The 15,000-nt window shown below is 35.7% G+C and overlaps 1 protein-coding gene across 11 annotated transcripts in view; it reads right to left on the reverse strand.

Moving 5' to 3' along the window:
• QKI (QKI, KH domain containing RNA binding) overlaps positions 1-15,000 on the reverse strand; it is a 155,648-nt gene that overhangs the window by 138,212 nt on the left and 2,436 nt on the right. The window lies entirely within an intron of this gene.

Raw genomic sequence — 15,000 nt, forward strand, 5'->3', positions numbered from 1 at the left:
TAAACAGGTTGGACATAATCTTTTCTATTAATCAGCAAACACATTCCAGTTTCAGCTCTATTCTACACCTGTACTTGATCTTTCCTAAGTTCAATAGGTGCCTCTGAATGCTTACAGATAGAAGGCAATAAAAAGCATAGGAACAGGGGTAAAAGTTATACCAGCTAACTCTGGATGCCTGTATGTATCTGAACTTGTCTACCTGCTGTACTTCCAAGTTCCAAGGAAAAGCTAGTCTCTCATGTGCCAAAGTACAGAATTCCAGTTAATGTGTTCATTTGAATCTACTGCAGTCTTAGAACACCAACATAACAAGATTATAAATTCTACTGCATATTTCTCAAGCAAGTTAGGCCACAGCTTTCCCGTGATCAGAAAATAGAGAAATTTATACTGAAAATACATTCTATAGGAACTTTATTCTGTATTTTCTATTGAAAAACGAAAATAACGGTAACAGACAGTCAAGAACTTGCCAACCATTCATTTAATTTTGTTACGAATCTGCACTTTCAGCAAAGGAATATGGATGACTTACTCATTAACTACAGATACTGTGTAGGACAGATTTCCAACAACTGCCAAAATCAGGCTCAACTCTTTTCATCACACAGTGAGTTAATAACCCTTACGTCTTCTGTTAATAAGAGTATTACCTCTCAGGAAGCTTTACTTTGCCAAAAAAATAATGAAGTAATAATTAAAAAAAAAAAAGAAATAATAAAATCTATCAGAAATTGCTAACAGGTTTAATTTTCTAAAGGGCATAACAAAATTAGATCACGAACAAGAAATGAGCAGCTCCTCTTTCATATACTTGCTATAAAAATTCATCATGTTGGCCAAGAAATTAGGTTATATTTTACCTTAGGGATCATATAACCAAGAGAATCATTCTAACACAGACCTTTACTTCTGATGTCGCTTAAGAGGAAAAGCTGGACCAACAAAACATTTGAAGGAATAACTTTAACAGATGCCACACTCAATGTCTTAAGTGTTCCTATTCTCTTCATCTCAAAGTCTGTACCAAAATCCAATGCTACTCATTCTTACTCCCACCTGAATGATCACCTCTCAAAGCACTCAAAAGAACAGTCCAAAAGTGTCTTAGTGACTACATTTAGTTCAGTGTCCAATTCAAGTATCTATTTCTAAATTATTATCTGCAATTTTTTCTATGAACAGCTGATAAGCATGCCATCTATCACTAAGTTCCTTATATTTTGTCTTCTCTTTTTAAAATAGTGCTCACCATACATGGGAATCATATTTGTACATTCAGCTCCTAGTTATCATATAGGAAGAACATCAGCATTCGGCACTGCTAAATATAAGGGGTTAATATTTGCTGAAATGTATCAGTCCCGACAACTCTGAAAAATGCAGTGCCGCTATCAGAAATTACATTAACATACTGCTAGAGACTTCCAGTGGGACTTCAAGACCAGTTCAATTATTTAGGGAACTGCTTCAATGCAAATAGTCTTCAAATACAAGGCTATGTGGTTTTTAAATCTCATATCACATTAGGGTTAAATCTGGCAGAAGGGGAAGTCTGTGAGGCAGTTGCCAAGTTTCATTTAATTATACATACTAGGTCCTATTTTCTAATAGGAGCAAATATCAAGCAAATAAAGGAACGGATTTTTCCAAAATAGTTATTGTGTAAAGTTTAAGCAGAAGGGGCAGGGTTTTTTTATTTTTAAAAAAACAGTGCAACACTGTAACTAGTTCTTAAATAAAGGCAGAATAAAGTGTCATCCATCTGAACTAAACAGCCCAAGCAAAATACCCTGCAATTCCTGTGTTCTCCTCAATGTCGAAATGGGTGGATAAATTTAAAGCCTGCTCTCTCAGGAGTTGCTTTATAGGCAATTTTCTCCCAGTATCAAGGTCTGCAATTTCCATTTGGCTGCCAGTTTGCGATTAAATTCATCACCTTTATTATAAAAATGTGCTGCACTCCATGGCCTGCTGCACAAGAATCGTAAGGAAGACATTTTTCACTGCTAACAGCAGCATCAGTCCAAGGCAGCCATCACATCCATTCAGACATTAGCATCTCCAATGCAATGCAAGGACCTATCACTCACCTGAAAAAGCCCTAGCAGCAGGTATACCTCAGAAGAACTTCTTCACAGGTGGTACCTGTAGTTCAACTTTTTCAGTAAAAGCCACCATTACAGCTCCTGTGTTAAGTGATTCTAAAAGTCAGCGGTTTAAAAACAAGTATGTTGACATTAAACTTGCCTACTTGCATTACTCAAAACATTTCTGAGAATGAAATCCATCCTCATACTGCCTACACCTTCACATACACCTTGCACTCCTTACTAAAATACATTTTGGAGGAAGCACTCCACATGAATTTTTTTAATATACATTTTTTTTCATAGTGTCCCTTTCAAAGCGTCCCTTTCTTTCCCACACACTTTGTTCACAGATTTCCACTGATTTTTCCCACCTCCATATGATACATTTTTTCTTAAAAGTTTTTGGACAATCCTGAAAAATACTCAGAAAAAAAAAAATACTTATGCTCGCTATGCTATGTGTTTTAAGGTCCTCCTCTGATAACTAAAAGGAAAGGCCCTATCTTCTTCACTTTGCTTCCTTTTTGTAGTACTACCTGAGCTAAGCGAGATGTAATACAAAATTTGTACCTTAAAAACAAAAATATACTACTGAAAGGACAGAGCAGCAAAGCCATAGCTACCAACAGGAGTAAGAGCTAAGTGAAAGCCACATACCAAATCTTTACGCAGCATGAGAGTTAAATTCATATTGGTTTGAGCTTCATTGAATAAAAGACTTTAAATTACAGTAAAACAAGGAAAGATAATATGTAATAAGCAATTAAAAATATTAACCTTTAGCATTCAACAAGAAAAGTAGCATAAGAATGTCATTTTAGCATGTGAAACAGCTGTACTGGTCACACTGAAAGGTAATCAAATTGTATTAGAGGTAACCAATCTATATGCACAGCATGACAATTTCACACATTAGGTAATTTAAGTTTTACTCTGCTATCTTAACTAATGCAGTACTTCAAAAGGTGAATTTTTCACCATGTCCACTAGTTTTCAAAAATATTTTGTTATCAGATAAACAAATAGTATCTCATACAAAGCTGATGTACCTGAATAGTCAATCTATCTTAAGTCATTTCACTTTATGTGGCCACATTAAGTGAAGATAACATTCAAAAGAATGTTGTTCTGGTTAACTCCTACACACCTTTAGAAAACGCAAGAAAAATACATTAAACCACAAATCTCTGATACCTAGCTGTCAGAAGTTTAAAAATGAAGTAAATTATGGGCACATACAAACAATTACTAAACCTTGCACAACTGAGATGTTTTGCACTGCACCAGATGGGTCCCATGAAATGAAATGAAAGTGCCATCTAGACTTCAGGGACTAATAAAAAGCAGATATTGCATGGCATTAGCAGCACTGTAAACTGGAGAAATTACCTGACAAGCCATTTGTTGAACATGAACTCTAAAATTCAAAATTAAACAACCAAAGGCTCATTAGGCCTATTTGTCTGCAAATTAACTTAAATTGCAACAAAAACTAGCAAACATTTGTTCACATTGCAGAATAATACCAGAAACTCTCTTTTGGCAATAAAAAATGGCATCTTGTCACACTGTAACTATTTGGTTTCCACTGCAATGCAGCATAGAAAGCAGATTTCAACTCAACTTTACTGAAAACAATAGCTTGGTATTTGCAAGCTGAAGTTCCGATTATTTCACAGCCCAGTACATTCAACAGTTGGCACAACAAGTTCCGGGACCATTCGATGAAATTATCAACTAGATAAGATAATACAGCATCAGTGTTTACCTCTTGCCATTACAGCAGAAGTTGAGATTGGAGCTTTTCTAACTGAAGCTATAATGAAAGAAGGACTACTGTTTTGTCATAATCTGGAGAATTAACTAAAACGCGTTTTATTATAAAAGAAGATGCTCTGCAAGACGCCAACAGATATCAGACAACAGGCAACAACCAGCACAAAAAAAAAAATTTCCATGTGCAAGTTTGCATTATTATATCCACCATGTTCCATAAGTAAATTTCAATGCTGCATTTTAAGAAATGCAAATATTCATTTTGCTTCCTGTCAAATATAAAAATCTATTTACATTACTTATTAAAACCAGATAGTTTTATTTTTAACAAACACACTTAAAATTAAAGATTTACAATGCTGAAGTTTCTAATGTACATGTTCTTCATTCACAAAGAGAACATTTTAGTTCATCGAAGTTCAGTAGATTCTCCCCTCCACCCCTTTGGCTTTACACTACAGCAACCTGATGTATTACTTTTAATTCCATTAGAAAAAATAAGTAATTCTAATGATATTAAATTTTGCCCATAGAGACATTTATTACTCACTAAGCACTTCCTACTACTATAAGGGAGAGGTATTAACAAGCACCACTATCACAAAAGAGAGGGGGGAAGGGAGAGAGCACAGGAGATAGACTGTACTCATGTCTATATACACACATGGTAGAAACAGACAGAGAATATTAAAACAAAACTAATATTTATTTTAACAGTCTGGTAGCCAAGATCTCTGCTACTTGCATAATTAAAATGTTGAAGATAATCTAAGTTTTTATGGAGTAGCTACAGAATCATCAATTTTCTCTTCAGCTGACAAACAAACTGACTGAAGAACAGCCTCTTTTAGGAACAAACTTAACAAGTTGAAAAAGTGCAAGCCACCACAGAAATTAAACATCCAATATTGAAACAGAATGCTAAGTTTAATTCACGTAATTTTTTAGCTTTTTACAGGCTTCTAACACAGCATAGATTTCAATTATATTAGTTCCATCTATCTCTTCAATCCACCAGAAAAGATCTTACAAATTAAGCACTTATATTCAGGATTGATTTAAAGAACACACTTATTACATTAGCATGATCTATACCTTGACTAGTATGTATTAAACATGTTACAACCTCTTCTGTAAGTTCTTTTTTTCCCAAGCTCATTTATCACTAACACTGAACAACAGGTTCTATCAGCTCATAAAGCTGTCTATTGTGGGGAAAAAGTTGGGGAGGGAGGGGGGCGAGAAACAACCTGAAACATTTATTGAAATGTTTACAGCTAAAGGTACTTGAGCATCTGAAACTGGCTTTAATATCCTTGTCCACAAATTACAATAGTGTGGCTACTTTAATGGAATTTAAATTGAAAGGTTCAGATGCCCTAAAGACAGTTTACTACTGAAATTATTCTATAATAATAGCATACCTATTTGAATTTAGTAGGTTACATCTCTTATACGTACTTTTGGCAATTAACATCTTAATATTTTGGAGCTCCAATGTTGCAAACTGGACTCTATAGATTACTATAATTAGATTCTCTACATCTCATCTGGGAAAAACATCATCATGCTCACTAGCTCAGTAAATATATAACATCAGGAAGTCTTAAAGTAAGAATAAAGGCTGATAGGTGAAACAAGTTTCAATACACATAATGGTGAACACTATTTTATTTTGTGATCTTCTTGAAGTTTCTTGTTTCAAATTTTTATTTCAGTCCACAGCCAAGGACAATTACTATAATGGAAATGCCCTTACATCAGTGGTCTTCAACTTTTTTCACTTACATAACAACAAAAAGTTGCCAAAAAAGGTGAAAGCCCAGTGTAGCCTATTTAAATCTCCCTATAACAGACTTCCTTTTTCTCTGTTATCTGCAGCAACTCTTCATATGCAGTGAGTCTGCAAACAGTAGATTGAAAAACACCATTCTGGTAACTCATACTGTTTTTCACTTAACTCCACTAACTTTGCTAACAAAAAAAGATGCTGTCTACTTCAGAGAGAAAGTGGTCTCAAAGGTCTCATATCAAAGACTATTTTGTTTCCATGCAATTTCCAAATACAACCCCTTCAGTTCAGGAAAAAAAAAAAATCTGTTTGATGTTACTTTTTGTGCCAGTGACTACACTACAGTTTCGCTGATGGTGCTGCAAAATAAATACACCTGGCTTTGTAATTCTTTTCTATGTCAGAACAGGTATGGGCAAGGAATGGCTGGAGTGGCTCAGTGTGACAAGCATGAGAAAAAATAGCATAGGTTGCATTGGAAAAAGACACTACATGCAGAGGAAATCTTGATTAGATTGAACAAACATTAACTTCAATATAAAAATCTCCATCTCTCATACGTGTAATGCATAATCTCAGAACATTTGAAGGCTAAGTAAATTGTCGTATTATTTTTGTAAATTAGTAACACTTCCTGAGCAAAAAAGACATGTCAAATCTCAAGGAAATACATTCTGATTTTTCTGTTCCTTTCATATAATAATCTGTTTAATGCAGCAGTTTCAAAACTAACATACAATACAATTTTTGCAGGTACTTACACAGTAACATGTTTTTAAAATGTACTGTGTCCTTTCTGTTAATTTTTTCATTATACCAACATCGATAGTTGCATACTATTGCACTCATATTTGTGGCATTAAGTTTCATTAATTAGCTCAACAGCCTGGAGATTATCCAGGTTTCATTCCTAGCAATATTTAGCAATTCCTTCACTTTCCATGGAGGGAAAAGAAGTCCCAACTTTCCATGGTAGGGAAGGGTGTGGGAAAAGATAAAAGCTTATAGCAGGTTAAGTTGTGCTTCAGCTGTATTACATCCTATGAGAAACCACTCACTCATGACTAGACTAAGAAAAAAAGTTCCTTAAATGTTAGTGCTTTATTAGTATCCCATCTTTTATCTGAAATTTAAAACTAAGAGCACAAAATAAAAGTTTGAAGAAGGAGACATCACAATATACTTCCGATTATTCATGAATACATTTTAGTTATTAACAACTCCTCAAAACTTTCAGCAGCCCAGATGCTAAATCCAGAAAAGCATACTAGAAATGTAGTTTAATCTGTGCAACGATTTATACTATAAAATACCATTACGCTATACTAGTTATGACTGCTATACAACATACTGAAATGTTTCTTTGATACAGATTTCAGTACTGAATTGTGCTCAGGGCTCCAAAAGCCTGTACATACCGGTTTAGTAACCTAAAGTCAATCAGCAGTCAGAAAAAAATCCATATGAGGAGCCCGAATAAAGTAGAAGACTTGAATATTATTACTTTAAACCGTTCTCCATGTATCAAGTGTTCAACAATGTAACAAAAAGCAGTCAAAAACAATTCTGTTACAAACCATACCAAATGGGATTAGAAAGACCTGTGCACATGACAAAAACCACTTAGTCATGCTATTAGGCTGATGGAAGAAAATCCCCCCTCCAAATCCCAACTATTTTCTTTATCCTGAAACGGAAAGAATTAAAAATTAAAACTGAAAGTAACCAGTAATTGAAGTAACAAAGTAACTGAAAGCCGTCAGCTCTAAGAAAGGCTAACACAGAACGTGAAGGAAAATTAAGTCCAGAATAAACTAAATCTGCCTCAAAATTAATTTATGCAAATTTTTGATGCCATATAAGGTTGCTGACCCTGCAAAGATGAAGGGAAGTTCACAAGTCTGTCTTCAAAACATAACTCACATTTATCAATAATAAAGACTGATGTAATCTTTTTCAATGAATTAAAAAAGTGGTTGTCCATCTGTCATTTTAAGCTGTTGAATTTCATAACCTTTTTGGACTGTAGAAGGGACACGTTTCTTTTTCTTCTCTCTTCAGCTGAGCAAAAGCGTTCGGTCCCTCCTCACTTAATTACTCAGCGTACACCTAAATACCAACTGCCATCCCTCAACACCCCAGCGCTGAATGGAGCAGCCATCTACTGCAGCATCCATTTCTCTCCAATTCATCATCGTCAGCTTTCTTGCTGACACTCTTCAGAGCTGCCTAGCTGATGAATTGCTCTGTTATTCATCCTATGTTAATCCGAGGCTGACGCAAGAATACCTTGCTGAAGACACTTAACAGTATTAAAATTCAGCACTACCAAGTGCCCTCAGTGTGCATTAAACCTGCCATTTGGAACCAACATGATTCCTCATGAACAGTTATGAATAAGATACAGTTACTAAATCAATAGACACTAAGTTTATGTACCCCATCACCTATAGACAAAGCTTCCACACAGTCCCTTCCTTCCCTGGAAGCTACACCTGAATTATTCGAAGTTGGAAATACCTGGATACATACAGAATTTAACCTCAATTAACCCTATAATTAAGATGATATCGAGATGTTTTCCCCCTCCTCCCCCTCAAAATGTCAGTATGTATCTTAAATGCCACAGGTCCCTAAAAAAGTTTTTGAAGTCTGTAACCTTAAAAAGCTTTTCTCAAAAAAACCAGTTGTTCTTTTTTTCCCTCCGAAGGTGGATTTGATCTTTAGGTAATGTTTTCTCTGGGCTTGTTTTTTTTTTTTTTTTTGTTTGGTTGGTTTTTTTTTTTTTAATATAAAGAACTGTGCTAGTCTTGTCACAAAAATAAAATTTATCCACAGAATGAACACAAAACCACTGCAAGAAATTTCAAAATATGACTCAAATCTCTCTAAACATGTTATTAAAACAGCCAAATATAATTCCCTTCTGTACACAATTACAGTCACTGATTTTATACCTGAGATACTAAAGTATCATTCTCCCTCTGAAGATGTTTTAATACACATATAATCAATCTTCCTGATAGAACCTTGGTTAGAATTCATTTCTGATCCCTACCACATCATCTGTGCTCAGATTTTGTTCAAGTCTATTTGAGCACAAAGTTGATATAACTACATGAAAAGTGGGAACAAAAGAATGTGCATAACGAGTCCTGCTTCAGGTTGATTCAGAGGCAGTATCAGATTTCCATAAAAGCCTCCAGTGATTTAAAGCAGCAGTAATTCCCTTGTAAACTGACTGTATACGAGCCTCTCTGACTATACTTATCTTTATAGATGATAAGATATTTAAGCAATTAAAGAACTATCAACAACTTGTCTCTACCAACGTCTAACACACACACCACTTTCTCACTGCACAGCCAATCTTCACAGCAAAAACATCACACTTTAAACAAGACAGCTGGGCCTATTACAGCATTTTAACCTTCAACTTTAGCACACAAACCAACTGTTACGAGAACACGCCTGACAACAGATTGTACATGTAGTATTTAGGCAAAGTTATTTTGTAAGTTTGGGCGGGGGTTGATGACTGAGACAACTTTCTGAGAAACTGTCCATGTTGCTTTATGCTGGAGGGGTGCAGCTCATGCTCCTTCAAATTAAGACAAACCGAAACTAACTAAAAGCAGTATGATCAGCAATACCGCTCAAAAGCAAACAGCATCGGGTCAGAGCATTGTCTTCTTGTGTTCTCCTCCTCCCTGTTCCTGCACAGAAACCTAAGATATTCACAGCAAAGAGAAGGGGATTTGGCTTGCTCTGCATCTAAAAGTTGAAAATTATGCATCAACTTTTAATATAATTATTTGCAGGTTATTAGATTAAGCTGCATTGAGAAGAATATTAACTGATTTGCTACTGCTTTGAAGTCTGATAAATAAATGGAAGCATTATGCAACATGAGCTGAATGCTTTGGTTTAGCTGCCATTTAAACACATGAACCAGAACATTAAGTTCGTATTAATACTTGTGCTAGCAGATCTGTTGCTTACTTTTTAAAATTTCAGGCACCTGCCATCTCCTACACATTAATGAAAAGAATATACCGTAGCTAGGAAAGGACAGTTTGACCAGCTAATGGTTACAGAGATTTCTAAATCAGTTCTTTAATCAGAATTAGAAAAAAAATACCAAGAAGGTTCATTATTTCAACAGCTAAAGGATTTAAAGAATTCAGCAAAGTCTGACTTCCATCTAGTGTCAGCTAGTCTGCAAATAAGCACATCCTTAAAATTCTGAATGGACCAGATCCACAATCAGTGGACATCAATCGGGAGCTTCAGACTTTTAAGTAAATGTTCAAGCAAATGCAGTTCCCTCCCCACGGCACTGCTCTACATCGTCACTATCGAGCCACCTCAGCCACTGTGCCAACACAACTACTCTGAGATCACATATGGGGAGTGAGATCACAGCTCTGAGCCATCTGAAAAGAAAGCCAGCACCACACAAAAACAAACTCAAAAAAACCCCTGACCAGTACAGAATATCAGCTGACCTTTTAAGCCAGAAACTGATCCACCAGATAAGGGTATAAAGTACTGTATTATCTTCCCCTGTCTCTGCACTGACATCAGCAGCCATTCTGATGCATTACTCCCTAGATTACGTAGAAGTAACTTCCCAGCAAAGTAACAAGATTTTAATTGCTTATCATGCCGGGATGTTTTTACTTTTCAAATCAAGTCTTAAAGACACACCAACATTTATAAGGTTATACACCACTGAAGTGTTAACTGTTCCAGCTGTTAATACCCTCAGATTTCAGTGAGTTATCACGCAAAGTGCTTCATGGTTTATCCCTTCTAAAAACGGGTATCCTGAGCACCTTCCCACATGGGCACTTCCTGCAGCACTGCAATTACAATGCAAAGTATCAAAACCTCGCTCTGGTACTGGAAACACAGAAAATCCCTCAAACTACAGAATGGAGCAAAGCAAAAGGATCCAAGTGCAGATGCAAAACAGTCAAAATATTATATTTTTTAAAGCAAAAAATTGACTTCCAGGGTGCTACTCAACTATGCACCACCAAAAACATTAAAACACATCAATAGCTACCTACTGCCATTCCCCTTCAAAAGAAAAATTTTTTGCACTGAACTGAAAAACAAAATTTACTATTTGACACCAAGTACAAAAAAAAGATCAATTCTCAAATGAAAAGTAACTGAAAATGTATTTTCAATTTCTACACTATTTCAAACCATGAGAATAAAATAAATAAAAAATCCCATTAGCATTACCACACTCATTCCCACCACTGACACCTGCTAAAATAACTGCAGAGATCACAAAAGTTGCAACTTCAAGTGCCAAACTGAGACAACAGAGGTTTAAGTAACACAACTCCACTTTAACTTGTGCTGTCTTGTTCTCAGACACGCAGCTAGCCTGCGAAAGATACTTTCTAATGGAAGCAAGAATAACAAAGTGGAGGAGCACCTCTGCTAATGAAGCCAGATATTATTTCTCTTTAGGGCTGTCACAGCTGTTTTGTTCATTCGTGCATAAATTGTCTCAAAAAATCTAAGCTCTGCTATTAAAAAGCTAACTCCACTTCCATGAAATGTTTCCAAGAAAAACAACCAAAAGAAACACAAACCTGGACATTACTTTGACTGCATTGTACAGGGTTACACAGGGTATTTTCTGAAGTCAAAAGTAAAAACGTAATGTTGCCTAACTTTCAGCAACCCCACTCTTTGTCTTAGCAAAGCAAAGGTATATAATTCAGACCATAAACATTACACCTATTAGCTGTTTCAGGATTCAAACAGTAGTTTCGATGTACCTCACAAGCACCGATCCTCCTGTTAGCAAGCCACAGGTGCAGCTTGTGTGGCACTTCTACTGACATAACCAACTGCATAGTGAGATTAAAAACACTGGCAGTTTTATTGTTCTTACTAGTTTTCTAAGCACTGGGTTATTAAATTTCTGTAAAATGTCAAAATCAACAGAAGATCTTCATAGTTCGCATTCTGACTAAAATCAATACAGAAAAATTCACACAGCACAAATGAGAAGTTGTGAGTTATGTTTCAATAAAGACAAGGGTCAGCGAGTGAGGTCATTTCATTAGTTCACAGCTTTCCTGGCAAGGCATTTCCCCCATCTCCCCCCTCTCCCGCCCCCCCCAACATTCCATATAAGCAGTCAAATATAAACCATCAGTTTCCATGGCAGACTCCTGCTGTACTTCAATCAGCCTGAGCTGTCAGGATGGTCTGATAATTAACACAGGTCTATCCTGTCAGCCACAGAAATATACCAGATCAGTGTCTAATAATACATCTAATTAATAGGATACCTGCATCAGTGTGCATTCTCAAAAATGGAGAACACTTTACTGTTACAGACAGCAATTAAAAACAATTCAAATGTACTTGCTTTTCTAACAAAGTCTACACAACTCAAATCATTGTAAGCATCCCATTCCTGTCCTGGCATTGTACAGTGTACTCAAGAGGAAAAAAAGTTTTAGTCTAAGAATGACTGAAACAGATAACCTAGTCAAAAACATTACTAACCCACAAAACTCACCATCCACTTCATGACTAGCCTTCTCTTCACACCCACAGCACCCATCAAACGTAAGTAATTTCTTTCCATCTTTCGATGCACGTAAACTTCATTTTCATAATCAGGACATTCTAAGCGCTCTCTTAAAATCTGTAGAGTTTTTCTCAATTGGTGGTGGTTGGTTTAGGGGTTTTTTTTCCCCTTTTACTACAACATTAACCAATACACCTCCAGTTCTTCCCCTTGTGCATTACGAAAGCGCTGCGTGCCATGCCACTCCCTAAAGTAATCGGCACTTGGTCAGTTTTTCTAACCATAGCAAGAGATTTTTGTATGACACCAGTTATTTTTGAAATTACTGCATTCAATTTCAGAGGAGGAAAATGCAACTCAATTCCAACCTTAATGAACAAGTAGCACTAAACAAAAACAGTAAATTCGAACAGGCCTCTTCCAGTTTAACAAGTCAGCACCTCCTGCATAGAACTAAGTCTACTGTGGCTCTTCTTATTTAAAAAAAAACAAACACCCTAAGACAGATATTTTAACAAGCAATTATTTGTAAGCTTTCAAAGCATGAGCTTAAAATAACTGTTTTACTAACTTAAAACTTGTTATCAGTTAAAAAAATACCCTTTTTTTAGTTACAAGCCAGGTGACTGCAATCCTATAAATGCTGCAGATACAGCTCCAAAAATAACGTATTTTAAAAAGAACTGAACTGTTGCCGTTTTAAATATTTTCCACAAGCCAAAAAAAAACCCGCCACACTTATTTCTTAAGTGCAATGGAGCTTTTGGTTTGATGTTATAAGAGGCTGTGCCAAGGTATTAAACCCACTCCCCCCCTCCGCCAAAAAATAACCAAACACCCTCACCCCAAAATAGCTCTCACAAGGTTTTTGAATTCAAGTTCTAGAAGCATTACAATCTTGTTATTACAACACATTCATAAATCAGAAAAACACCTCAGACCATTAAATTTTAGAGATTATTAAAGAACCAAATTCAAAAGAGTACTAATGATAAACAGCACACAAACAATACTCAATGCTCTTGTGGCATGCTGTTTTGACAATTTTAACATTAATACACCAAGTTTAAAAATTAGTCTGAGACTCTCTCGGCAAACACCTTTCATAACAACTTTATCCCAAAGAATATTCATTCCTGAATATTGCATAAAGAAGCACATTTTAAATGAAATAATGGAGGCTTATTGCAAGACCTGATACAACTGAAAAAACTGACATGCTAATGTGGCCAGTGCCCCTCCATCAAATCTGACAAGTCAGCAAAACCCTAGCTAAGCTACATTTACATAATCACAAACAATAAGGTCATGTACAAAAGTAACTAGATAACTTCTCAGAGAGAATTCATTTACAACACCAGAACACAGTTCTTCAGCCTTACTTCAAGCAGACGTTTTGGCTCATAGAACTGGACTGACACAAAAACTGCACTCTTGAGCACTGGGCCCTCCAAGTTCACATGCACTTTTCTCAGTGAGCAAATTAAACAGAGAGCACAAAATTCAAGAAAAAATGAACCTCATATTGTCTACTTAGATGTTTTTACACTAGGTTTACTACACCTGGTAGACAAAAAAGAGGCAGCCTATTTGACACAAAATTAAATTTACCTCCAATAGGTAGATGCATGGTTTAATTTACATTTAAATGTAGACATGCTTTTAAGTCACCTTCAACGCAGTTTTGAAGGGAAGATGTAAGTTTTTGAGGTATAGGTTACCAAGGCAAAATGAATTCTTCATAAAGTCCGCCTCAATCTCTTTTTGAAAACAGTTCAGACCACAGATCTGATCTGTGTACAGTCCGATCAGGTGCAAGAGTCTAACCACTTACAGGTTCAAGAAAACAAAATGTAAATTTAAAAATTAAGACTACTCAGATCTCAGTTAATAGTGCAGGCACATTTGTTCACAGCCTCCTGAAAGGACACAACTGAAGTACCTCATTAAATTCAATCTGTCAGCGTGCTACTGAGGACTTTGAAATGTCCAATTTAGTTTTTAAAAATAGTGCAAGAAAATTAGTACAACTCTATTCACTGTCCACAAAGAGGATTATTAAAATATACAAGTTGTCAGAAAAAAAAACAATCTAGGTTAAGATCATAAAAGTTAGTATCTCAGAAGCTTAAGCAGAAAAAAAAAAAATCAAAAAAAAAATCAGGTCACATTTGATGGTGCAAACAATTACAGGAAATACAGCCTATTCCACACTCAGGAAGAACCCTCTCTTCCCACAGGTTTGCACTAGTCTGATAAAAACAATTCAGCTTCCTAGTTATTATGATGTGCTCTTTAAACATCCTTGTTAATCCACAGAAGCCTTATTTACACATAAGAAGTTAAAAGCACGCATATGGAAAAATAACCGTAACATAAACAAAACTGTGACTTTCACATTTTATGACAGTAGTTTTTATTAAAAAAAAAAAAAAGGTTTCCCAATACACTTCTTACATTTAAGCTAATCTTCAAAAACAAAATGGTGCAAGACAGAGACCATCTACTAAGTTAAGCACTAAAATTTTCAAAGATCAAAAAGTAGGATAGAGTTCAGACAGGAAAACATGTTTTGGATAATACACACAGCGTAGAAATGCCCCCCAAAAAAGCAGATGTATATTCTGTAACCTAACCGGATTAGATGTACTGTTCACCTTCACAGGTCCCTTTCTATCTCTTGTTGCACACAGTTACAAGAAGTCATCACAACAGAAGCCCCTTTGAGCTCTGTTTTTAAATACTGACATGGCATGTAACAATAAATA

The sequence above is a fragment of the Corvus brachyrhynchos genome, unplaced genomic scaffold (genome assembly GCF_000691975.1).
Source record: "Corvus brachyrhynchos isolate BGI_N302 unplaced genomic scaffold, ASM69197v1 scaffold70, whole genome shotgun sequence".
NCBI lineage: Eukaryota > Metazoa > Chordata > Aves > Passeriformes > Corvidae > Corvus > Corvus brachyrhynchos.